Source organism: Ranitomeya imitator, chromosome 4 (assembly GCF_032444005.1).
Source record: "Ranitomeya imitator isolate aRanImi1 chromosome 4, aRanImi1.pri, whole genome shotgun sequence".
Taxonomy (NCBI): Eukaryota; Metazoa; Chordata; class Amphibia; order Anura; family Dendrobatidae; genus Ranitomeya; species Ranitomeya imitator.
In genome coordinates this window covers 376,073,496-376,092,148 of record NC_091285.1, presented here as the reverse complement: position 1 = coordinate 376,092,148, position 18,653 = coordinate 376,073,496, and positions in this window count along the sequence as shown.

Genomic DNA, 18,653 nt, shown 5'->3' with positions numbered 1-18,653 from the left:
AGTATTTGGGCCTGCTAACTGTGTCTGCCACTCATTACAGTTGTCCTCCACTGAACAAAGCAATGCCACCCGTTTAGTCCTGTTACCAATTTTGAACTGCATTTAGCCTACTTTAGTATTTGGGCCTACTAACTGTGTCTGCCACTCATTACAGTTGTCCTCCACTGAACAAAGCAATGTAGCTCGTTTAATCCTGTTAACAATTTTGAAATGCGTTTAGCCTACTTTAGTATTTGGGCTTACTAACTGTGTCTGCCACTCATTACAGATGTCCTCCACTGAACAAAGCAATACCGCCTGTTTAATCCTGTTACCAATATTGAACTGCATTTAGCCTATTTTATTATTTGGGCCTACTAACTGTGTCTGCCACTCATATACAGTTGTCCTCCACTGAACAAAGCAATGCCGCCTGTTTAGTCCTGTTACCAATTTTGAACTGCATTTAGCCTAGTTTGTTATTTGGGCCTATATCTGTGTTTCCTCCTCATCCTGCCCATTGCCCAGCCACTGCTAGATGAGTCTGCTGGTACATTGACCCAGACCACTACATTCCCCTTGCACTCTACACAGCCAGAATCTGACTGAAAGTCAGGTTCCCCTTCCCGCATACTATACCACCTTACATGGGGGCAAAGAGGAAGGTGCAGATGAAAGTGCAGGTTCCTTCATCAGGTGGGGGGCATACTCGTTGGTGATGTCACTGACACAGGGCCCCTCATAGTACGCAAAAGTGTCTCTGCCAGTGGGAGGCGCCACCTGCCGTCAAACACACCGCCATACTATGAGGGGCCCTGTGCCAGTGCCAACGAGTGGGCCCCCCTGCTTGCTCTGGATCACTGCACTTGCCAAGTTGAAATACTTACCTCTCCCTGCTCCACCGTCGTGACGTATTCCGCGTTTCCTGGGCCCACGAATATCTTGAGCCAGCCCTAACCCCCCACAACTTTAGACAAATAACCCCCAGTTTTCAATGCCTAACTATTATTATAAAGTAAATTAAGATTGACAAGCTTAAGTAATAAGAATTGATGTTTTTGGCATTAAAATGGGCACTGTAGGTGTTTTCCTGTCCTCCACTCACTGCAGACTTTGATTCCCCATTGACTTGCATTGGGTTTCGTGTTTCAGTCGGCCCCCGACTTTTCGCAATAATCGGACGATTTCACCCGACGCGAAACCCGACTCGATCTGAAAAAGTAAAAGTCGCTCCACTCTAGTGGTGACTGCTGCACGCAATGTTTATCGTAAACAGATCAAGCTACTGACAGAATCTATAGATGGAAGGCTGTTGAGTGTCATCATAAAGAAAGGTGGCTATATTGGTCACTAATTTTTTGGGGTTTTGTTTTTGCATGTCGGAAATGTTTATTTCTAAATTTTGTGCAGTTATATTGGTTTACCTGGTGAAAATAAACAAGTGTGCTGGGAATATATTTGGTTTTTATTAAGTTGCCTAATAATTCTGTACAGTAATACTTAGCTGTGCAAACAGATATCCTCCTAAGATAGCCATATCTAAAAAAAAAAAAAAAAAAACACTTCAACTTAGTCAACATAGTTTTTGATCAATAATAAAAATAATCCTTTAAAATACAACTTGCCTAATAATTCTGCACACAGTGTAGTTAGCAAAAAATGGACTTTGGAATTTAGAACTGTGTTTGGAGTTATACGCAAATTCTGCTTTTGGTAAATAGTCCATCCAGTCATCCTGCAGGAAAGAAATATGACAGTGCAGGCATTGTTCAAGAGTTTGGTCAGTTCTTTTAGTCTGGCTATTGGATTGTGAGATGAAGGCAGTAGACAAATTGACAGTAACTCCTAAAGCTGTACAGAAGCATTTCCAAAATCTTGATGTAAACTGAAAAACCCTATCTGGAAATTCATTGTCAGGACCATTAATTCTGCGGTTTGTTCAGCGGTAGCAATCCCTTTAGTTGGAATAATATAAGCCATCTTTGTGAACCAATCCATCACAACAAGGATAACAGTAATTTTTTTAGAGGGAGGTAGGTCCACGATAAAAACCATTGAGATTGAACCCCAAGGCATGGATGGAACTGGAAGAGATTGAAGGTCTACCTAATCAGGATGGTCCCTAGCGCCAATATTTCACCTCTATTATGAAGCCACAAGGCCTCAAAATAGACACGAGCAAAGTAGGACCTAGATCTGACTGTTTCACATTTGCCTACGGGAAGCTATATAGACAAGATGTACAGCACAAAAAGGCAATGACCATGCTCCCATATCTCCAATGTAAAAGGAACTAAAGTGTTCAATGTTAACTAAATATAGCTTTGTTGCAGAGCTGTGCCTGATTATAATCAGCACAATACAGCAGAGTTTAACCGTGCCTCATTGCAAACACATTTGAAGTGAAGGTGAAGGAACATGGCAAACAACTCCCAGGCGATAAGCTTAGCCGAGGTGTGCCAAAGCGGAATGGCCTCCGGACACCTGGTGGTGTAGTCTACGACTGCTAATATGTGTTGGTGGCCCCCGGCGGATTTTACTGTTGGCCCTACCAGATCCATCACAATCCGCTCAAAAGATACCTCTATAATGGGCAGAGGCACCAATGGACTTTGGTAGTTCGCAGCTGGTGAGGTTAGTTGGTACTCTGGACACGTATCACAGTACATCTGTACCTCAGCATAGACCCCAGGCCAAAAAAAGCCACACTATGCGCTCCTACATCTTTTTGGCCCCCAAATTCCCTCCCAGCATATGGGTGTGAGCCATGTTGAGCACCGCCCGATGGTAGGATTGGGGCACTACCAGATGTTCTACCACCTCATGCCAGATTTTATCAACCCTGTATAATAACTCCTGGTTGATCGCCATACGTGGGGGCACCGTCTCCGCGCCCAGTTGCTGAGCCACCATATTTACCTCGATTACTCTTTCCTGTGCCTGAGCCAGAGTGGGATCCTGGAGCTGAGCTGTCCAGAACTTACCAGGTGATACTTTCAGCTCGGAGATTGGTGGGGTCTCCTCCACCTCTCCTGCCAATACCTCTAGGGGAAACCTATCAGGGTTACACACTGTCCCTAGGTTGGTGACCCCTAATGTATGCATCTCTGACTCGGGATCATTGGGTTCCACACCTGGAATAACATTTACCCTGGGAGGGTTAACCCTGGTCTCCCACAGGGACCAGAACAAGGGTAAGTCTCTTCCCAACATAGTCCCATATGGAAGAGTCTTTACCACTCCTACCACATGTTTTATTTCTCCACATGGTGTGGAAAATGTAACCTCTGCCATCGCATACTCTGAGTTCCCCATGTATACACCACATCCACTTTCCGTCCATTGGAGTTGTCCCCGGCAACAAGAGACCCATGGACCAGAGTCACTAAGCTCCCGGAGTCCAAGTGTCCCTCCGGTTGGTACCCATTGACAAGTACCAGGCACAGTTCACGTTCGCTGCTGGTGGTGCCTGTAGTTGCAGTGCAGAGAGGCTGAGCATACATAGATACTCAGTGAGTATACCCGCAGTCAATGGGTTCAACTATTAGGGGGCAATTGGCAGCCACAAGTCCGGGCCCTTGGCACCGCCAACACTTAATAGCTGCGGCATGACTGGACCTTGGGGCTGATTTAGAGGAAATGGGACTTTTGTCACTCTCACTTCGGATTACCCCCTCAGCACGGGCTTGGTTCTGATTAGCCCCAACAGAGGGTTGTGGACCTTTCCCAGACTCTTGGGTTGGTGGGGCCTGTCGAAGTGGAGCAGTGTACTTTATAAAGTCCTGAGTGGCTGTATTGTTATGTTTGCTAATGACAGGTGTTATGAAGGCAATCCAGAAACACAGTGTGCTTAGCGATCAGAGCGCACACAGTGATCTGACAAATACCCAAAAATACAAGAACGAGCTCTGAGACGTGGAAACTCTGTAGACTGCACACCTGATCCTATCCTAAACACAACTAAAAGCGGCTGTGGATTGCGCCTAACAACTACCTAGGCAACTCGGCACAGCCTAAGAAACTAGCTAGCCTGAAGATAGAAAAATAGGCCTGACTTGCCCCAGAGAAATTCCCCAAAGGAAAAGGCAGCCCCCCACATATAATGACTGTGAGTAAGATGAAAAGACAAAACGTAGGGATGAAATAGATTCAGCAAAGTGGGGCCCGATATTCTAGGACAGAGCGAGGACAGTAAAGCGAACTTTGCAGTCTACAAAAAACCCTAAAGCAAAACCACGCAAAGGGGGCAAAAAAAACCCACCGTGCCGAACTAACGGCACGGCGGTACACCCTTTGCGTCTCAGAGCTTCCAGCAAAACAAAAGACAAGCTGGACAGAAAAAAAGCAACAAAAAAGCAAAAAGCACTTAGCTATACAGAGCAGCAGGTCACAGGAACAATCAGGAGAAGCTCAGATCCAACACTGAAACATTGACAAGGAGCAAGGATAGCAGCATCAGGCGGAGTTAAGTAATGAAGCAGTTAACGAGCTCACCAGAACACCTGAGGGAGGAAGCTCAGAAGCTGCAGTACCACTTGTGACCACAGGAGTGAATTCAGCCACAGAATTCACAACAGTACCCCCCCCTTGAGGAGGGGTCACCGAACCCTCACCAGAGCCCCCAGGCCGACCAGGATGAGCCGCATGAAAGGCACGAACAAGATCGGAAGCATGAACATCAGAGGCAAAAACCCAGGAATTATCTTCCTGAGCATAACCCTTCCATTTAACCAGATACTGGAGTTTCCGTCTAGAAACACGAGAATCCAAAATCTTCTCCACAATATACTCCAATTCCCCCTCCACCAAAACCGGGGCAGGAGGCTCAACAGATGGAACCATAGGTGCCACGTATCTCCGCAACAACGACCTATGGAATACATTATGTATGGAAAAGGAGTCTGGGAGGGTCAAACGAAAAGACACAGGATTGAGAACCTCAGAAATCCTATACGGACCAATAAAACGAGGTTTAAATTTAGGAGAGGAAACCTTCATAGGAATATGACGAGAAGATAACCAAACCAGATCCCCAACACGAAGTCGGGGACCCACACGGCATCTGCGATTAGCGAAAAGTTGAGCTTTTTCCTGGGACAAGATCAAATTGTCCACTACCTGAGTCCAGATCTGCTGCAACCTATCCACCACAGAATCCACACCAGGACAGTCCGAAGACTCAACCTGTCCTGAAGAGAAACGAGGATGGAACCCAGAATTGCAAAAAAATGGAGAAACCAAGGTAGCCGAGCTGGCCCGATTATTAAGGGCGAACTCAGCCAACGGCAAAAAGGACACCCAATCATCCTGGTCTGCAGAAACAAAACATCTCAGATATGTTTCCAAGGTCTGATTGGTTCATTCGGTCTGGCCATTAGTCTGAGGATGGAAAGCCGAGGAAAAGGATAGGTCAATGCCCATCCTACCACAAAAGGCTCGCCAAAACCTTGAAACAAACTGGGAACCTCGGTCAGAAACAATATTCTCAGGAATGCCATGCAACCGAACCACATGCTGAAAGAACAAAGGTACCAAATCAGAGGAGGAAGGCAATTTAGCCACGGGCACCAGATGGACCATTTTAGAAAAGCGATCACAGACCACCCAAATGACTGACATCTTTTGAGAAACGGGAAGGTCAGAAATGAAATCCATCGAAATATGTGTCCAAGGCCTCTTTGGGACCGGCAAGGGCAAAAGCAACCCACTGGCACGAGAACAGCAGGGCTTAGCCCTAGCACAAATCCCACAGGACTGCACAAAAGTACGTACATCCCGTGACAGAGATGGCCACCAGAAGGATCTAGCCACTAACTCTCTGGTACCAAAGATTCCAGGATGACCAGCCAACACCGAACAATGAAGTTCAGAGATAAGTTTATTAGTCCACCTATCAGGGACGAACAGTTTCTCTGCTGGACAACGATCAGGTTTATTCGCCTGAAATTTTTGCAGCACCCGCCGCAAATCAGGGGAGATGGCAGACACAATGACTCCTTCCTTGAGGATACCCGCTGGCTCAGATAAACCCGGAGAGTCGGGCACAAAACTCCTAGACAGAGCATCCGCCTTCACAATTTTAGAGCCCGGAAGGTACGAAATCACAAAGTAGAAGCGGGCAAAAAATAACGACCAACGGGCCTGTCTAGGATTCAAGCGCTTGGCAGACTCGAGATAAGTCAAGTTCTTATGATCAGTCAATACCACCACGCGATGCTTAGCTCCTTCAAGCCAATGACGCCACTCCTCGAATGCCCACTTCATGGCCAGCAACTCTCGATTGCCCACATCATAATTACGCTCAGCGGGCGAAAACTTCCTGGAAAAGCAAGCACATGGTTTCATCACTGAGCAATCAGAACCTCTCTGTGACAAAACCGCCCCTGCTCCAATCTCAGAAGCATCAACCTCGACCTGGAACGGAAGAGAAACATCTGGCTGACACAACACAGGGGCAGAACAAAAACGACGCTTCAACTCCTGAAAAGCTTCCACAGCAGCAGAAGACCAATTAACCAAATCAGCACCCTTCTTGGTCAAATCGGTCAATGGTTTGGCAATGCTAGAAAAATTACAGATTAAGCGACGATAAAAATTAGCAAAGCCCAGGAACTTTTGCAGACTTTTCAGAGATGTCGGCTGAATCCAATCCTGGATGGCTTGGACCTTAACTGGATCCATCTCGATAGTAGAAGGGGTAAAGATGAACCCCAAAAATGAAACTTTCTGCACACCGAAGAGACACTTTGATCCCTTCACAAACAAAGAGTTAGCACGCAGGACCTGAAAAACCATTCTGACCTGCTTCACATGAGACTCCCAATCATCTGAGAAGATCAAAATGTCATCCAAGTAAACAATCAGGAATTTATCCAGATACTCACGGAAGATGTCATGCATAAAAGACTGAAACACAGATGGAGCATTGGCAAGTCCAAACGGCATCACTAGATACTCAAAATGACCCTCGGGCATATTGAATGCAGTTTTCCATTCATCTCCTTGCCTGATTCTCACCAGATTATACGCACCACGAAGATCTATCTTAGTGAACCAACTAGCCCCCTTAATCCGAGCAAACAAGTCAGATAACAATGGCAAGGGATACTGAAATTTAACAGTGATCTTATTAAGAAGGCGGTAATCAATACACGGTCTCAGCGAACCATCCTTCTTGGCTACAAAGAAGAACCCTGCTCCCAGTGGTGATGACGATGGGCGAATATGTCCCTTCTCCAGGGATTCCTTCACATAACTGCGCATAGCGGCGTGTTCGGGCACGGATAAATTAAATAATCGACCTTTAGGGAATTTACTACCAGGAATCAAATTGATAGCACAATCACAATCCCTATGCGGAGGTAGAGCATCGGACTTGGGCTCTTCAAATACATCCTGATAATCAGACAAGAACTCTGGGACCTCAGAAGGGGTGGATGACGAAATCGACAAAAATGGAACATCACCATGTACCCCCTGACAACCCCAGCTGGATACCGACATGGAATTCCAATCCAATACTGGATTATGGGTTTGTAGCCATGGCAACCCCAACACGACCACATCATGCAGATTATGCAACACCAGAAAGCGAATAACTTCCTGATGTGCAGGAGCCATGCACATGGTCAGCTGGGCCCAGTATTGAGGTTTATTCTTGGCCAAAGGTGTAGCATCAATTCCTCTCAATGGAATAGGACACCGCAAAGGCTCCAAGAAAAACCCACAACGTTTAGCATAATCCAAATCCATCAGATTCAGGGCAGCGCCCGAATCCACAAACGCCATGACAGAAAACGACGACAAAGAGCATATCAAGGTAATGGACAGAAGGAATTTGGACTGTACAGTACCAATGACGGCAGACCTAGCGGACCGCTTAGTGCGCTTAGGACAATCAGAAATAGCATGAGTGGAATTACCACAGTAGAAACACAGACCATTCAGACGTCTGTATTCCTGCCGTTCAACTCTAGTCATAGTCCTATCGCACTGCATAGGCTCAGGTTTAACCTCAGGCAGTACCGCCAAATGGTGCACAGATTTACGCTCGCGCAAGCGTCGACCGATCTGAATGGCCAACGACAAAGACTCATTCAAACCAGCAGGCATAGGAAATCCCACCATGACATCCTTAAGAGCCTCAGAGAGACCCTTTCTGAACAAAGCTGCCAGCGCAGATTCATTCCACTGAGTGAGTACTGACCATTTCCTAAATTTCTGACAATATACTTCTATCTCATCCTGACCCTGACACAAAGCCAGCAAATTTTTCTCAGCCTGATCCACTGAATTAGGCTCATCGTACAGCAATCCGAGCGCCAGGAAAAACTCATCTACACTACTCAATGCAGGGTCTCCTGGCGCAAGAGAAAATGCCCAGTCTTGAGGGTCGCCGCGCAAAAAAGAAATAATAATCAAAACCTGTTGAATAGGATTACCAGAAGAATGAGGTTTCAAGGCCAGAAATAGCTTACAATTATTTTTGAAACTTAGAAACTTAGTTCTATCTCCAAAAAACAAATCAGGAATAGGAATTCTTGGTTCTAACATAGATTTCTGATCAATAGTATCTTGAATTTTTTGTACATTTATAACGAGATTATCCATTGAAGAGCACAGACCCTGAATATCCATGTCCACACCTGTGTCCAGAATCACCCAAATGTCTAGGGGAAAAAAAAAAAGTGAACACAGAGCAGAAAAAAAAAAAAAAAATGATGTCAGAACTTTTTCTTTCCCTCTATTGAGAATCATTAGTTAGGCTCCTTGTACTGTTATGTTTGCTAATGACAGGTGTTATGAAGGCAATCCAGAAACACAGTGTGCTTAGCGATCAGAGCGCACACAGTGATCTGACAAATACCCAAAAATACAAGAACGAGCTCTGAGACGTGGAAACTCTGTAGACTGCACACCTGATCCTATCCTAAACACAACTAAAAGCGGCTGTGGATTGCGCCTAACAACTACCTAGGCAACTCGGCACAGCCTAAGAAACTAGCTAGCCTGAAGATAGAAAAATAGGCCTGACTTGCCCCAGAGAAATTCCCCAAAGGAAAAGGCAGCCCCCCACATATAATGACTGTGAGTAAGATGAAAAGACAAAACGTAGGGATGAAATAGATTCAGCAAAGTGGGGCCCGATATTCTAGGACAGAGCGAGGACAGTAAAGCGAACTTTACAGTCTACAAAAAACCCTAAAGCAAAACCACGCAAAGGGGGCAAAAAAACCCACCGTGCCGAACTAACGGCACGGCGGTACACCCTTTGCGTCTCAGAGCTTCCAGCAAAACAAAAGACAAGCTGGACAGAAAAAAAGCAACAAAAAAGCAAAAAGCACTTAGCTATACAGAGCAGCAGGTCACAGGAACAATCAGGAGAAGCTCAGATCCAACACTGAAACATTGACAAGGAGCAAGGATAGCAGCATCAGGCGGAGTTAAGTAATGAAGCAGTTAACGAGCTCACCAGAACACCTGAGGGAGGAAGCTCAGAAGCTGCAGTACCACTTGTGACCACAGGAGTGAATTCAGCCACAGAATTCACAACACTGTATACTGCTTAACTAGTCAGCAATCTGTGTTACTATCCTTACATTTTTATAACATTTGTGGTATTCCAAGCTGATATTTGTGCCATCTGAGTGTGGCTGAAATCACATTTAAGATGTTGCATGTGGTATCAGGGCTCCCACCACAGCAGGCTTACACTCGTCCATCACCCACCTCGTCTTAAATGAAACTTCAATTCAAAGCTAGAAATGCTGGTCCAGACCCTGATACCTCATGCATGGCCCATGGCTGACTGCTTTTGTGCATTATAAAAGGTTCTACTGTGGGTCAATTGATCAGTCAACAACCTGTGCTACTTTCCTTACATTTTTCTACCAATAGTCCAGCATAAAACTGATGTTTGTGCCATGTACTGTAAGTGTGGTTGCAGTAAAAAAGCAAGAAAAAAATGGAGGTGTTGCATCCGGTATCAGATCTTCCTGCTAAGAAGGTTTACACTGCTCCTTTAACTACCAGGCACTCATTGAAACTTCAGTTCCAAGCTGTAAGTGCTGGGTCAGGCCCTGGTACCTCATGCATGGCCCGTTACTGCTGCTGTGCCATTTGCAAATTTCTACTGTGGATCAATTGATGTCATTTTCATGGTGTCTGGCCCCAATTTTAGCTGTTTGTGAAGCTTTTTGTCACCCCTTAAGGTGTTGTTTATGCATTTGGTTTTTCATCTCATTGAATTTAATGTGGTTCAGGTACGTTCGACGAACTGTTCAACGAACATCGGTCCGTTTGGTGAATCGGAACCGAACCTTGAAAGTTTCGATCATATCTATTCAAGAGTCATCGTTCAGGCTCATATGAACAATGGCCTACGTCTATTGACCCACCAAAAAAAACACATCTCACATAATCAAAAACAAATGCTGTGTCGTCACATAGTTCTTTACTCTTAGAGCTGTCAGACTGTGGAATACCATACCACAAGAGGTAGTAATGGCAGTCATTTTAATAGCTTTTTAAAAAGGGGTGGATGTTTTCCTCAGCAAAAATGGCATTATGGGCAATAGATTAATTGACAAAGAAAGTATAATTGGTGGAAAAACGTTGAACTTGATGGAATTGATTCTTTTTTTCATCCTACCATATATATTCATGTATGAGCCGAGTTTTTCAGCATTTTTTTATGCTGAAAATGCCCCCCCTTGGCTTATACAAGAGTCATTGTCCCAAAAAGATGGCAGGGGAGGGGGAGTAGCGGAGCAGCGGGTCACAGAGGCAGGAGCCAGCAGCTGCGGCTGTAACTGTGCCCTTTGCTAAACAGAAATGAATATTCACTGTGCTGGCAGGGAATATTCATTTCTCTTACAGTGTGCATAGTTACTGCTTCAGCCGCCGACTTCCAGCACACATCCTAATTACCTTACCTGTGCGCCCTCGTTGCATCTCGTTCTGGCACCAGCAGCTCTTCAGGTCAAGTGATCACGAGTCCCCCACTTATTAAGTTAATGAATATTCACTCCTATCCGCTCCCATAGGCATGGAGTAAATATTCACTACTTTAATGATCTGGTACGCATGATTGCTCAGCCTGAAAAGCTGCTGGCACCGGAATGAGATGCAGTGAAGGCACTCAGGGAAGGTAAGTAGGATGTGTTTTTTTATAGGAACCATGCATACAAGAATAGGGCATAAGGAGCCATGCATACAAGGATGGGGATAAAGAGCCATGCATACAGGGACAGGGAGCCATGCATACAAGGATGGGGACAGGGAGCCTTGCATACAAGGATTGGGATGGGGAGCCATGCATACAAGGATGGGGATGGGGAGCAATGCATACAAAAACAGGGATGGGGAGCCATACATACCAGGATAGGGGTGAGGGGACAATGCATGCCCGGCTTATTCTCGAGTTAATATGTTTTCCCAGTTTTCCGTTTCAAAAATAGGTGCCTCATCTTATACTTGGGTCGACTTACACTCGAGTATATACGGTATGTAACTATGCAACTGCCAATCAACATAGAATATCTAGATGCCACCACCAATCATGGGTTACAGTATATACAGTCCCATCATAATAAAAGGGATAAACATAAGAAAATGACTGGACCTGTTGTCATAGGAATGGCACAGATCTTCAGAAGGGGAGAATTTTCATTAGGAAATAGTAGTTTTACAGCAAGCTGTTTCTCCCAGTACGAACAATGGCTCTAAACCATAAACTGCTTTTACCAGGTATGAGTCACTTCCCTTATGATGTCAGATAGGGGACTCTAAATAAGATGCGGTTCAGGGACTATACATTAGGAGATCCGAGATCTTAAATATATCTGTCCAACTTGAGGTCTAAGGCGGGAGATATTAATGCCATTTTTTCCAATCAGGATTTTAGCTTTGCATAGATATGAGATATGGCATATACAACTTTATCCATGTAGCCGATATTAATTCTGAGCTGATGCGCAGACCGCACAGAGATGAAAGTAAATACGTTGTGTTGGTCACTGCAAAATGATGCCAAAAATATGTCTACCACAGCTATAAAACCTACACCGATCACACAAAAAAACAAATATTCATATTGGGTATCTGGCACTTTCCCATCTGAGCCCTATCTCTGTGCAGTTCTTTGAAAACAGGAAGACTTATTTAAAGAGAAAAGTATCACCACACAGTCTTTTGTTTCCTCTGTGTACACAGTTGATGTCTGCTCTCCATCTCCATCATCAATAGCCTGCATCAATTACCTGTCCACAGGGTCATAGAACAATGGGGTCAAAATGGAGTGTTAGGTCTTTTTTTTATTTATAATTCATAATGCAGCCATGCTTCTACACTCAATATGAGGGTGACATCTATAATATAACGCTGGGAGCGTCACTCTGTCTGAAGCCTTTATAGACTGCGCAAGCGCGACGTGCCTGTGCAGTCTGCACCCCACAGAGTGATTCATCCCGCAGTAGTGTAGCTACCGGGAGGGCAGAGGGGGCCCACATGGAGCTACGCTACTGTAACTGTATTGGCGTGCACAGTGCGCCGATACAGTTACATTCTGTAGCAGAGCAGGGAGAATCAATCTCCCTGCTCTGCCTCCCTTCTGCTATGGGCTTCTGAGGAGGTGGAGGGCGTTGCCTGACATCGCAGTGTCAGCTGTTTCACCATCTAGCCAATGCAGCTGACCACATTGATGAGGGAAGGAGCGCTATACTCCTTCTCCCATCATCTCCCTGTCAATGTGTGATGTCACCGACACTGACAGGGGGAATGATGACATCACTGCCTGGCACCCTCGGTCCAGAGATAAACGGCAGCAGGGAGCAACGCAGGAACCAGGAAAAGAGAAGTGAGTATTCATTTCTTGTTTTTCTTTATGGAGGCTGCCTTATATTACAGGGTCTGCCTGTGGGGAAGTGCTGCCTTATACTACAGAGTCTGCCTGTGGGGGGGGTGCTGCCTTATGCTACAGTGTCTGCCTGTGGGGGGGTGCTGCCTTATACTACAGGGTCTGCCTGTAGGGGGGGTGCTGCCTTATAATACAGGGTCTGCCTGTGGGGGGTGCTGCCTTATACTACAGAGTCTGCCTGTGGATAGAGTGCTGCCTTATACCACAGTGTCTGCCTGTGTGGGGGTGCTGCCTTATACTACAGAGTCTGCATGCAGGGGGGTGCTGCCTTATACTGCAGAGTCTGCCTGTGGGGGGTGCTGCCTTATTCTACATTGTCTGTATGTGGGGGGTGCTGCCTTATGCTACAGAGTCTGCTTTTGGGGGTGCTGTCTTATACTACAGAGTCTGCCTTTGGGGAGTGCTGCCTTTTACTGCAGAGTCTGACTGTTGGGGGTGCTGCTTTATACTACAGGGTCTGCCTGTGGGTGGAATCCCTTATAATACAGGGTCTGCCTGTGGGGGGTGCTGCCTTATACTACAGAGTCTGCCTGTGGGGAGTGCTGCCTTTTACTGAAGTCTGCATGTGGGGGGTGCTGCTTTATACTACGGGGTCTGCCTGTGGGGGGCTCCCTTATAATACAGGGTCTGCCTGTGGAGGGGTGCTGCCTTATACTACAGAATCTGCCCGTGGGGGTGCTGCCTTATGCTACAGAGTCTGTCTGTGGGGGGTGCTGCTATATACTACTGTGTCTGCCTGTGAGGGGTGCTGCCTTATACTACAGAGTCTGCCTGTGGATGGAGTGCTGCCTTATACTACAGTGTCTACCTGTGTAGGGGGTTCTGCCTTATACTACAGGGTCTGCCTGTGGGGGGTGCTGCCTTATACTACAGGATCTGCCTGTGGGGGTGCTGCCTTATACTACAGGGTCTGCCTGTGGGGGTGCTGCCTTATGCTACAGAGACTGCCTGTGGGGGGTGCTGCCTTATACTACAGTGTCTGCCTGTGGGGGTGGTACTGCCTTATACTACAGAGTCTGCATGTGGGGGGTGCTGCCTTATACTACAGAGTCTGTCTGTGAGGGGTGCTGCCTTATACTGCAGAGTCTGCCTGTGGGGGTGCTTCCTTATACTACAGAGTCTGCCTGTGTGGGGGTGCTGCCTTATACTACAGAGGCAGCCTGTGGGGGGTGCTGCCTTATACTGCAAAATCTGCCTGTGGAGGGTGCTGTCTTATACTACAGAGTCTGCCTGTGAAGGGGTGGTGCCTTATACTACAGAGTCTGCCTGTGGAGGGGTGCTGCTTTATACTACGGAGTCTGCCTGAGGGGGAGTTCTGCCTTATACTGCAGATTCTGCCTGTGGGGGTGCTGCCTTATACTACAGAGTCTGCCTGTGGGGGGTGATACCTTATACTACAGAGTCTGCCTTTGGTGGGGTGCTGCCTAATACTACAGAGTCTGCCTGTGGGGGTGCTGCCTTATACTACAGAGTCTGCTTGTGGGGGGTGCTGCCTTATACTACAGAGTCTGCCTATGGGGTGCTGCCTTATACTATAGGATCTACCTATGGGGTGCTGTCTTATACTGCAGTGTCTGCCTATGGGGGCTGCCTTATACTGAAGTGTCTGCCTATGGGTGTGCTGCATTATACTACAGAGTTTACCCATGGGATGCTGTCTTATACTATGAGGTCTGCCTATGGGGTGCTGTCTTTTACTACAGAGTGTGCCAATGGGGTGCTGCCTTATACTATAGAGTCTGCCTGTGGGGGGCTGCCTTTTACTACAGAGGCTTCCTATGGGGACTGCCTTATGCTATAGAGTTGACAGAATGGGGGTGTAGAATGGGTGCAGCACATGACAGAATGGGGATGCAGGATGGGAGCAGCACATTACCGAATGGGGGTGCAGGATGGGAGCAGCACATGACAGAATGGAGTCACAGGATTGGAGCAGCATGACAGGATGAGGACACAGGATGAGAGCACCACATGACAGGATGGGGCACACAATTGGAGTAACACATACCAGGATGGGGCAGCACATACCAGAATTAGGGCGCAGGATGGGAGCACATGACAGGATGAGGGCACAGGAAGAAAGCAGCACATGACAAGATGGAGGCACACAAAACAGGATGAGGATGCAGGATTGGGGCTGCACATGACAGGAAGGGGGCGCAAGATGGTAGCAGCACATGACAAGATTAGGGCGCAGGATGGAAGCAGTACATAACAGGATGGAGACCATATACCAATATAAATGCTCGCCACCCGGGCGTAGAACGGGTTCAATAGCTAGTAAACATATATAGTTTCCTAAGGAAGACAAAATCTCACTTTTATTTTTCTTAAGTATTCAGATTTTAAGTTTTTTAACCTTTTGGATTGACTGACAGCTCTGATGTTCAATAATAAAAGTAACTATTATACAAATTGTCCAATAATTGTGAAAACCGTTTAAAAGAACTTGCTATGTGAACTTCTTTTTATAAAGATTTGAATTTATCATCAAAATCCAGTGTTTGTACAACATACCGTAATTGTAGACAAGTAAGACTTTTATTTTTTACTGGGTTCTTTTGCATACAAAGGTTGCATAGATTTTGAGGTATAACGTTTACTACTCTTTGAATTTCTTATTGGAGCAACAAACTGTGTAACTTGTAGTGCATCTAAGGGGGAACATTTCTCAATGTGGAGAGAGCCATACTGGTGAAAGAAGCTTTATAGACCATGCAGTTATCTTCTGGGAATTTTAATATACAAATAGCCTTGTTAGAGAGGAAAAGGACGAGAACTCTAGTGTCACCTATTTTGGGTAGCAATCCTAAAAATCTATATCGACTCTTTAACGAGCTTTTCCACATGACTTAAGGTACCTTCACACTCAGCGACGCTGCAGCGATACCGACAACTATGTCGATCGCTGCAGCGTCGCTGTTTGGTCCCTGGAGAGCTGTCACACAGACAGCTCTCCAGCGACCAACGATCCCAAAGTTCCCGGGTAACCAGGGTAAACAACGGGTTACTAAGCGCAGGGCCGCGTTTAGTAACCCGTTGTTTACCCTGGTTACCCGGGGACTTTGGGATCGTTGGTCGCTGGAGAGCTGTCACACAGACAGCTCTCCAGCGACCAACGATCCCAAAGTCCCCGGGTAACCAGGGTAAACAACGGGTTACTAAGCGCAGGGCCGCGCTTAGTAACCCGATGTTTACCCTGGTTACCAGCGTAAAAGTAAAAAAAACAAACACTACATACTTACCTACTGTTGTCTGTCCCCGGCGCTCAGCTTCTCTGCACTCCTCCTGCACTGACTGAGCACAGCGGCCGGAAAGCAGAGCGGTGACGTCACCTCTCTGCTTTCCGGCTGACCGACGCTCACAGCCAGTACAGAGAAGCAGAGCGCCGGGGACAGACAGCTGAATGTAAGTATGTAGTGTTTGTTTTTTTTACTTTTACGCTGGTAACCAGGGTAAACATCGGGTTACTAAGCGCGGCCCTGCGCTTAGTAACCCGATGTTTACCCTGGTTACCAGTGAAGACATCGCTGAATCGGTGTCACACACGCCGATCCAGCGATGTCAGCGGGAGATCCAGCGACGAAATAAAGTTCTGGACTTTCCTCAGCGACCAACGATCTCCTAGCAGGGGCCTGATCGTTGGTCGCTGTCACACATAACGATTTCCTTAACGATATCGTTGCTACGTCACAAAAAGCAACGATATCGTTAACGATATCGTTATGTGTGAAGGTACCTTAAGGATAAGAATCCAAATCAGACACTTCATTTGCAAACACGTATTTTGGGGTGTTTGCCCCTCATCAGTGCAGTGCAATTTCACTGTTAACGTGAGAATAGTAGTAGGAGCAATCGTATCAGTGAAGGGTTTCTGTTTCAATAAATTTCCATTCAATACTTTTTCAATTCATCTTTTATGTAGCAGACTAAATAACACATAACGGAACATGTTTTCCTCCTGCCTCTCACGTTCCTTGATGGTTTTGGTAAACCATGGCTATTTTTCCTGGCTTCAGTTATTTACCCAATTGCCTTTTACACCAATAACCTATGTCGACCTAACTAAGAGAGTTTGTTTAATCACATAATAATAGCTTGCGGTGGACCACATTGATTCATAGTACTTACAGATACTAGTGGAACAATGGCAACCAATTTGTTTGTAATTTTTAACCTTACATTTTCTATGTGGTAGGTATCCTATAGTGAGATTAGGTTACTTTGAAAGGTTATTTGTCAACCCATAAAATTTGCATTGGGCACTTTAATACTCAGTAACCCACCACTTACTATTTATTTCCTACACTATTTTATTCTTAAATAGAGAGCTTTGGGTGGAAACTTCTAGTTTCTAACTCATCTGTGCACAAGCATAAATCCAGTAATGCCATTATAATATGTTGTATTACTTTATGAGCAATTATACATTAAACATAAACTAAAGCCATAGTAAATGTAGCCAGTGTAGACATATATTGCTTTATATATGATGCACAAACAGATATTGCTTTAAAATTTTTCTTATGCTCATTGCAGACTGGGAATCAAAACCAGGAGTCCAAACGTATATAGTGATAATACACACAGACAACACAGATACATAATTGCTTCCAGAAGAAGTCTGAAACTGCTCTAATGTAAAAAATCAAAAGGCAAGGCTGATGTTATGCCCTGGAGCTTCTTCCGCTATAATTTGCTAACTATGAAGGAATGATACATGAATAAGTGGGGTATCTATCTGTACATACAGTACAGACCAAAAGTTTGGACACACCTTCTCAGTTAAAGATTTTTCTGTATTTTCATGACTATGAAAATTGTACAAGAGGAAAAGAGAAGGCTGACAGCACTCACTAACTGGGGCGCCCGTCCAAGTCCAGGGAACCTTCCAGGACCATCAGAGATTCAAGTGATAAAGTAACAGCGCTCCATCCAGGTGTAATAGTTCAAAGGGACAAGTTTATTTGCCATATAGTAGCAACGTTTCGACCATATAGGTCTTTATCAAGCTTGATAAAGACCTATATAGTCGAAACGTTGCTACTATATGGCAAAATAAACTTGTCCCTTTGAACTATTACACCTGGATGGAGCGCTGCTACTTTATCACTTGAATCTATGAAAATTGTGCATTCACACTGAAGGCATCAAAACTATGAATTAACACATGTGGAATTATATACTTAACAAAAAAGTGTGAAACAACTGAAATTATGTCTTATATTTTAGGTTCTTCGAAGTAGCCACCTTTTGCTTTGATGACTGCTTTGCACACTCTTGGCATTCTCTTGATGAGCTTCAAGAGGTAGTCACCGGGAATGGTTTTACAACAATCTTGAAGGAGTTCCCAGAGATGCTTAGCACTTGTTGGCCCTTTTGCCTTCACTCTGCGGTCCAGCTCACCCCAAACCATCTCGATTGGGTTCATGTCTGGTGACTGTGGAGGCCAGGTAATCTGGCGTAACACCCCCATCACTCTCCTTCTTGGTCAAATAGCCCTTACACAGCCTGGAGGTGTGTTTGGGGTCATTGTCCTGTTGCAAAATAAATGATGGTGCAACTAAACGCTAACCAGTTGGAATAGCATGCCGCTGCAAGATGCTGTGGTAGCCATGCTGGTTCAGTATGTCTTCAATTTTGAATAAATCCCCAACAGTGTCACAAGCAAAGCACCCCCACACAATTGTTATGATCTGGTGGCCTAGGAGCAGCATGAGACGTACTATGGAGAAGGTGGTACCTGTACTGACCGCAA